Source organism: Lepus europaeus, chromosome 2 (genome assembly GCF_033115175.1).
Source record: "Lepus europaeus isolate LE1 chromosome 2, mLepTim1.pri, whole genome shotgun sequence".
NCBI lineage: Eukaryota > Metazoa > Chordata > Mammalia > Lagomorpha > Leporidae > Lepus > Lepus europaeus.
In genome coordinates, this window is record NC_084828.1 from 97,606,866 (window position 1) to 97,615,457 (window position 8,592).

Here is an 8,592-nt window from a genome sequence, read left to right on the forward strand (position 1 = left end):
AGCCAAAACCAGGAGCCCAGAACTCATTCCAGGTCTTCCATGTGAATGGCACAGACTCCAGTACTTAATCCATCATTTGCTGCCTCCCAGGGTGAACATTAACAGGAAGCTGGATGAGAAACAGAGCCAGGATTTGAACCCAGAGACTGATACAAAATGTGGGCATCTCAAGGAGAGTATTTTAACCACTGCACCAACCTCTTGGCCTGGTGTTATTTTTTTATTTTTTATTTTTTGACAGGCAGAGTGGACAGTGAGAGAGAGAGAGACAGAGAGAAAAGTCTTCCTTTTCCATTGGTTCACTCCACAATGGCCGCTGCAGCCGGCGCACCGCGCTGATCTGATGGCAGGAGCCAGGTGCTTCTCCTGGTCTCCCATGCGGGTGCAGGGCCCAAGCACTTGGGCCATCCTCCACTGCACTCCCGGGCCACAGCAGAGAGCTGGCCTGGAAGAGGAGCAACCAGGACAGAATCTGGCACCCCGACTGGGACTAGAACCCGGGGTGCCGGCACCGAAGGCGGATGATTAGCCTAGTGAGCCGCGGCGCTGGCCTGGTGTTATTTTTAATTCAGTTTCTCAGTGGTGCTGAAATTTCTGTGAACAAACCTTGGTTTGACATACAGCAGGTGTTCCTGGCGGGCAGATGCAGTAGGTACGCTGAGTAGGGGTGTGGTGTGTACACTGTGGGGTGAAGGATCCAGAGAAAGTGCCTGCCTTCCTTGGAGGGGGCATCCTTCCCATCCTGAAGCTTGATGATGGACACCAAGCTGAACTAACGATTTGCTCCCCTAGGAACTAGGCAGACTTGCTGTGACTTCATAGCCAGATCAAACTCTGGAATCAAATTTACTGAATCCTTTCTCAGGGTAGGCATGAGGGGAAGACAGTGTGTGTGGTTCTCTCGCCAGAGGCCAGACGTTAATGAGAATATCCCCTCTGCTAACCGATCTGAGGACCGAAGCCAGAGGACTAGGACTTCTGTTTTAGTGGCCTCATGTTACCGGTATCAACTATGTGTAAGAACTACAGATAATAAATTAAGGGCCTTTCTGTAATATTTCAGTAAAATAAAATTCTGTCTTAAAGCTACCATGTGAGCTGCAAGAAATGCCATAATTAACTGCCATTTAGTCACCAACAAGTCAGGCAAAACTTCCTAGTGATCTCTTTCCAAGGCCATAATCTTAGAGGCAGTGACTGGCCCCCTCAAAGAGCTACGACAGACACCTTATTCCTGGAGTCCATGTGGCTTTCCAATTAATGTAGGCAGAGAATTTCACCCTCTGTATCCTCCTCTTCCACTTGGCACACACAACCTTTTTTCTTTTGTTACCAAAGAATTCCTGAATAGAAACATCTATTCTGTGACATCAGAAAATTCAGATGTGCTGTGCTGTCCCAGCCTCAGAGTGATTGTCCTCAGATTTGGGGTGTCCTACTTCCTGTTTGGTTGTTTGAGACTGTCGACCTTCCTTCGAAGCTGATTAATCTCAGGGTACCTGGAGCGAAGGCCATGAGGCCATGTGATATTAAAGCATCAAGAAAACTTCAATAAGTGGTTTAATGTGTTTGGAGTAGCCAAAATTAGGACACCTTCCATTCTCCTCTGATTTGACAACCTATTTCTCTGCTACAACTTACAGCTCTTCCACCTCTCACAACTAGAGTTAATCTCCCCTCTGAGAGAAGTCGGAAGTGAAGGAGCTGAGGTAAAGCTGCGGATGAAGAGAGATCCAGGGGAGTAAAAGGGCAAGGGTAGAGGGCCATCGCGACCGCTTCCATATCCCAGGTGTGGCTGGATGACAGCAGCCGAGCACTGGCGGCTGAAGGCCTGAGGACACGTGCAGCCAGTCTCTCAGCAGCCATGGTGGAGAGACTCAGAGTGAACCTCTAGGGTGGAGGATGAGAGCCGAACCCGAGGCTGTGATGATCAGTAAGCTCTCCCACCCAGAGCTAGCCAATGTTCTACAACCTCTCCAGTACTTTGAAAAATATGCATCCCATATATCTGTCTCTTCCTATATAAAACAAAATAGTTTTAGATTATGCCATTTAAAGAATAATTATTTTTGAAAGTCTGTGTTCATTAAAGTACACACACAAGTCTTGTCTACCATTGATATGTCCTTTTACACTGTGCTGTCAGCATCACATTTAAGCATTGAATACCCAACGAGAAGATAAAGAGTGAAGAGTTACTGTCGACCTTTACACTGGGAATGCAGCAGTCGAAGGTACATTTGTCCTGAAGCTCACAAAGCTTCAACTCCAGGGTCCTTCCAAGGCTCTGAGAGCAGCCCTGGCAACCCACTCACATGTCGTAGGCTTTGGGAAATCTGGAAAAAGGAAAGACATTTTCATCTCAATCAGTTCGTACTCTGGTCTCTTTCCACTCTGACCTCCCTTCTATCACACTTCCTGTGTCAGCTCATCTTGAAGATGTATTTTTAAGATCCAATTAAGGGGAAGTTATTCTAGGAAATGTTTAGTTTAGATTTAATGATATATATTTATCTGCTTTGCAAGCTATCTCAGTATGCAGAGTGGGTCCAGAGACCATGCTTCCTTATCATTACTATGCTGACTGACCCAGTACCATGAACCAAAGTATCAGGCCAGAGGTTGCCCACAGAACGGGCACCAGAAGTAGACACGCAGTAATGGAGTAACAAGGTTTGAAATGTGTGGAACCAGAAGTTGGTCTGTGACACATTTCTCCTGTCAGCAGCTGCATACAACCGTGAGCAGAGGACGTTGCTACGGACAGTAAGGATGACACTGAGGATGTTTCACTGACGCAGAAGAGGAGACAAGGAATGCACCAAGAAAATCCAGTGGCATCCTTTTTCCGCCTGTCCTTCCCTGTTGGTGCAATCGTGTCTATCCTCACTGTGAATACTTGGCAGCAGCTTTATCACTTATGTGATGACAATCTTCTTGGCTGTGGCTCTTGGGCTGTGAAGAATGTGACAGGTAGACTGATGGGAGGCCTATGCTGGTGGAATCATGTTGACAATCCAGATAGAGTCATTGGGTATTTGGGTCCAGGAAGACATTCTTTGAAGAAAATTCAACTTTTTCAGGGGTTGAATCAAGAATCTTTTGCTTAGGACTTGTTGCCTGTCCAGTGCTATGGGTGATATTTGCCTTTAGTGCTCTCTTCTTCAGAAATCAAGTGTTTGGCAGCGTTTACCAGGGGTGTGGTGCTACAAGGTGCCAACCTATGGAATCATATCAGGGGCAAAGCAGCAGCAGAAAGAACTTACCCAGCAGGGCCGGCGCCGTGGCTCACTTGGTGAATCCTCCGCCTGCGGCGCCGGCATCCCATATGGGCACCGAGTTCTACGCCCGGTTGCTCCTCTTCCAGTCCAGCTCTCTGCTTTAGCCCGGTAAGGCAGTGGAGGATGGCCCAAGTGCTTGAGTGCCTGCACTCATGTGGGAGACCAGGAAGAAGTACCTGGCTCCTGGCTTCGGATCGGCGAAGCTCCGGCCATAGTGGCTATTTGGGGGGTGAACCAACGGAAGGAAGACCTTTCTCTCCGTCTCTCTCCCTCACTGTCTAACTCTATCTGTCAAATTAAAAAAAAATAATAATAATTTAACCAGCATGGCAACCTTGTATCTTGGAAAGCAGTTTTTAAAACAAAACACAGGAAGTGATCAGACTACATGAGTAGAGAGAAAGCTGATGTGTTTGTTACACTGGAGGAACAACTGAAGAGATTCTTGACTGTGAATCTTTTAGCACTCAGTCCATGTTGCAGAGGAATGTTGGGTTTGTTTTTCCACTTAAAAATTTTGTTGAGGGACCAGTGTTTTGGCGTAGATGGTAAAGCTACACCTGTGACGCCAGCATCCCAAATGGGCTCCCATTCGAGTCTTGGCTGTTCCCCTTCTGCTCCAGCTCCCTGCTAATGCACCACGGAAAGCAATGGAAGACAGCCCAAGTGGTGGGGCCCCAGCACCCATATGAAAAACCCAGAAGAAGCTCTTGGCTTAGGCCTGACAGAGCCCTAGCCATTGTGGCCATTTGGGGAGTGAACCAAAGGATGGAAGACCTGTGTCTCTGTTTCTGTCTTTCCCTCTCTCTCTCTCTCTGACTTTGAAATAAATAAATATTTTTTAAAACTATTTAAAAACAAGAAAAGAAGTTTTTCTTTTCTTTCTAGCAGTTGGAGCTAGACTCCATGGTGTCACTAAAAACAGTCAACATTTGTTTTATGGTCCATATATCTCTGTGTCCATAGTCATAATACTAGTGTATCCCAAATTAATAAGAAGTGTCTGTGTTCATTTATATATGTAATGGAAACCATTACTTTTTTTTCCCTAAGATTTATTTGAAAGGCAGAGTTCACAGAGAGAGGAAGACACAGACAGAGGAAGAGAGAGAGGGAAAGATCTTCCATCCACTGGTTTACTGCCCAAATGGCCACAACGGTCAAAAGTAGTCTGGTCAGAAGCCAGGAGCCAGGGGTTTCTTCCAGAAATCTGTGGGCGCAGGGGCCCAAGCACGTGGGCCATCCTCTGCTGTGTTTTCCAGGCTATTAGTAGGGAGCTGGATCAAAAGTTAAGCAGCCAGGACACAAACCAGAACCCATTTGGGATACCCCTGCTGTAGGCAGTGGCTTTACCCACTATGCCACAGCATCAGCTCCTGAAACCTTTGTTTTTGATTTGCAGAACATGGGGGGACATTTGTAGTCTTCTTCAAATCTCTGTGTGTTCAAATAGTATGTCTACATATTATTTTCAGAAGTAAGTTTTGATTCCAAGGAAAGAGTTGGCATTTAGCTTGTGTATAAGTTAGATAAACTTGTTAATTTTTAGTATGTACTTTATGGTAAATTTTCTTATCTTAGGCATATACAAATAAAAATTTAGGCCAATGGTGTTAGCCAGGGTTTTTTTAATTTGTAACAAGTCATTTACTTTATAAGGCCTGATTGGTATGAATGTAATCTTCACAGTTTATGTTTAAGGGATACCCATAGATTGCTGCTGTTTTATTTTATGGAAAGGGTAGTTGGAGTTCACTTTGGAATTTCCTGGAAATTCTTCAGTGGTCTGAGGGCTAATAAAATCTTTTGCCACTAAAAGATTATTACTCTTATGTCATAATGAAAATACTCATTTAAATACTTGGCATAACGAATGCCTAAAAAACATTTTATGAATTCATTTTTTTCTTACTACACTGGGAATATTGTAAATCATGGATTTGTATTAATGGTCTTTCTTAAAACAAAGCAATATACTTGAAAATTAACTAAACCATTCTACAAGCTATTGTTGGCAGCTGTGAATTCTCTTGTAGGTATCATAAAATGTACTGGAGTCTTTTAATCAACAGATTATGCTGTGAATGTATTTGTAAATGTTGCTAAACATTTTTAAAGATACTTTATTTATTGGAGTGGTGGTTTTGAAGATTCATAACTTTATATTTGTATAAAACTATACTGTTTACAAAGCCAAAAATTTATGAGCAGAGGGTTTGTTTTTCTTTGGATCTCATTGAAACTCACATTCTCTTGTTAGAAATAGATTTGGCTGGCGCCGTGGCTCACTAGGCTAATCCTCCGCCTTGCGGCGCCAGCACACCAGGTTCTAGTCCCGGTCGGGGCACCGATCCCGTCCCGGTTGCCCCTCTTCCAGGCCAGCTCTCTGCTGTGGCTAGGGAGTGCAGTGGAGGATGGCCCAAGTCCTTGGGCCCTGCACCCCATGGGAGACCAGGAGAAGCACCTGGCTCCCGCCATCGGATCAGCGTGGTGCGCCGGCCGCAGCGCGCTACCGCAGCGGCCATTGGAGGGTGAACCAACGGCAAAAAGGAAGACCTTCCTCTCTGTGTCTCTCTCACTGTCCACTCTGCCTGTCAAAAAAAAAATAAATAAATAAATAAAATAAAAAAAATAAAAAAAAAAGAAATAGATTTGCCAAGGAATAGTGGAAAGTGGGCTTTGAAGGTAGATGTGTTTGGGCTTAAATCTTGCCCCTTAGTATCTGTAAGCCTCAGTTCACTCCTCTGTAATATTAGGAAAATAACTAGCACTGAGAACTTTGTGCACAGAGTACTGGAATTTACAGTGACTCTGGGAGGTAGATAATATTGTTATTCCCATGTTACAGATGAGGTTAAAGGATCTACCCAGGGTAGCATACCAGGTGGTGGAGCTAGAATAAGTACCCCAGGAGCCTGACTCTAAAGGCAGCCTCCATAGTTACTGGACTCTTCTGTACGAGATAAGATAGATACAGAATGGGGTAATAGTGAGCCAGGCAGAGCCCTCATCCAAACAGAGGGAGAAACTGTTGCACAATACATCATCGCTCTCTCACACAGTGGCCACTGTCGGTTGTGGTAACCAGCTTGACTCCAGAGCTTACACAACCTTCTCTTACTTCTCCTATGTGGCTATTTTCTTTTACAAATAAAGTGGGCTCTAAATCATCAAAATGGTTTATTTTGGGGGTGGGCATTTGGCCTACCAATTAAGATGCTCACATTCCATATCAGGTTGTCTGGGTTCAACACTCAGTGTCAGCTCTTGATTCTAGCTTCCCGCTAATGTACTCCCTGGGAGGCAACAATGATGGCTCAAGAAATTAACTGGGTTCCTGCCACCCACATGGGAACTTGGATTGTTAAATATTTTTTTCATTTTTTTAAGCTTTTATCATTATTAGTCAATTTATATTGTTTTTGGTATTAGATAGTAAATTATTAACAAGGCCGGCGCCGTGGCTCAATAGGCTAATCCTCTGCCTTGCGGTGCCGGCATCCCAGGTTCTAGTCCCGGTCGGGGCACCGGATTCTGTCCCGGTTGCCCCTTTTCCAGGCCAGCTCTCTGCTGTAGCCCGGGAGTGCAGTGGAGGATGGCTCAAGTGCTTGGGCCCTGCACCCCATGGGAGACCAGGAGGGGCACCTGGCTCCTGCCTTCGGATCAGCACGGTGCACTGGCCGCAGTGCGCTGGCCGTGGCAGCTGTTGAAGGGTGAACCAACGGCAAAGGAAGACCTTTCTCTCTGTCTCTCTCTCTCACCTTCCACTCTGCTTGTCAAAAAATTTTTAAAAAATTATAAATAAATACATGAAATAATGCGACTATACCATCTTAATAAGGCTATTATGGTTATTGACACAATCACCACCATTCTTGAAATGTTCTAACATTTTATCCTATAAATTACTTTCATAAATGTAATCAATAAAAATATTCAAAATCTTTCTACAATTGCAGTGATCTTTTATGGCAATGGACATTTCCTGAATCATAATGTAACATTAATTTTTTTTTTTTTTGACAGGCAGAGTGGATAGTGAGAGAGAGAGGAGAGACAGAGAGAAAGGTCTTCCTTTTTGCCCTCCAATGGTTCACCCTCCAATGGCCACTGCGGCCAGTGCATTGTGCTGATCCGAAGCCAGGAGCCAGGTGCTTCTCCTGGTCTCCCATGCGGGTGCAGGGCCCAAGGACGTGGGCCATCCGCCACTGCCTTCCCGGGTCATAGCAGAGAGCTGGCCTGGAAGAGGGGCAACCAGGATAGAATTCGGCGCCCCAACCGGGACTAGAACCCGGTGTGCTGGCGCCGCAAGGTGGAGGATTAGCCTGTTAAGCCACGGCGCCGGCTCTAACATTTAGTCTTACTAAGCTACTACTTCAACTGTAGTACCTTTTCAATCTTGAGACTTTTGGGGATGAATTACACACCATGCAAGCTGTTTTCTGTTTCTGTTTAGTAATTCATTCAATAAGCCAATACTTATCATGTGCCAGATATTCTGCTGTGCATTAGAAGTTTTTGCACAAAAAATTGGTAAGTAGTTATATTCAGGCTTCTAAGTCCACACGCAATTCTTTCTTTTTTTTTTTTTCAAACAATTTCCTGGTCTCCATAGTTGTCATTTTTGATGACTGTGTAACATTCTACTTGAAAATATCTAGCATACTTTATCATTAGTTCAACAATTCTTGGGCTTTTAAATAGTAAGTTGGCACTGAAAATGTTGTAGTGAGCACCTTTGTACAGAAAACTCTTCCTTTGGATTATTTCCTTATGCTAAATTCCTACAATAGGCCAAAGGGATTGAACTTTTGTTGACAGTACATCCAAAGGATACAGAAATTCAGACTTTTACCTGAAATGTAAGGTTATACCAGCTTCAATAAAACTTTGCAAACACTTGAGTATTGCCACTTTAAAAATGTTTATTAGGGGCCAACTTGTGGTGTGGCAGGTAAAGCTATCACCTGCAACACCAGGATCCCATATAGGCACTGGCTCACATCCTGGATGCTCTATGTCTGATCTGGCTCCCTGCTAATGGCCTGGGAAAGGCAGAAGATGGCTTGAATGTTTAGGCCTCTGCCACCCACATGGGAAACCCAGAGGAAGTGCCTGGCTCCTGGTTCTGGCCTGGCCCTGGGCTGGCTGTTGCAACCATCCAGGGAGTGAACCATTGGATAGAAGATCTCTCTCTTTCTTTCTCTCCATCTCTGTCTCTATAACACTGACTTTCAAGGAAATAAATGCTTTTAAGAAATAAAAATGTTAATAGGTATAAGAAAGTGTCTAAAGCAATGGAAAAAAAAAA

General features: G+C 44.5%; 1 pseudogene; it reads left to right on the top strand.

The window, feature by feature from the left end:
* The first annotated feature begins 2,957 nt into the window (after window positions 1–2,957).
* On the top strand, window positions 2,958–3,673 carry LOC133748747 (Golgi apparatus membrane protein TVP23 homolog B-like; annotated as a pseudogene).
* Window positions 3,674–8,592: the final 4,919 nt, after the last annotated feature.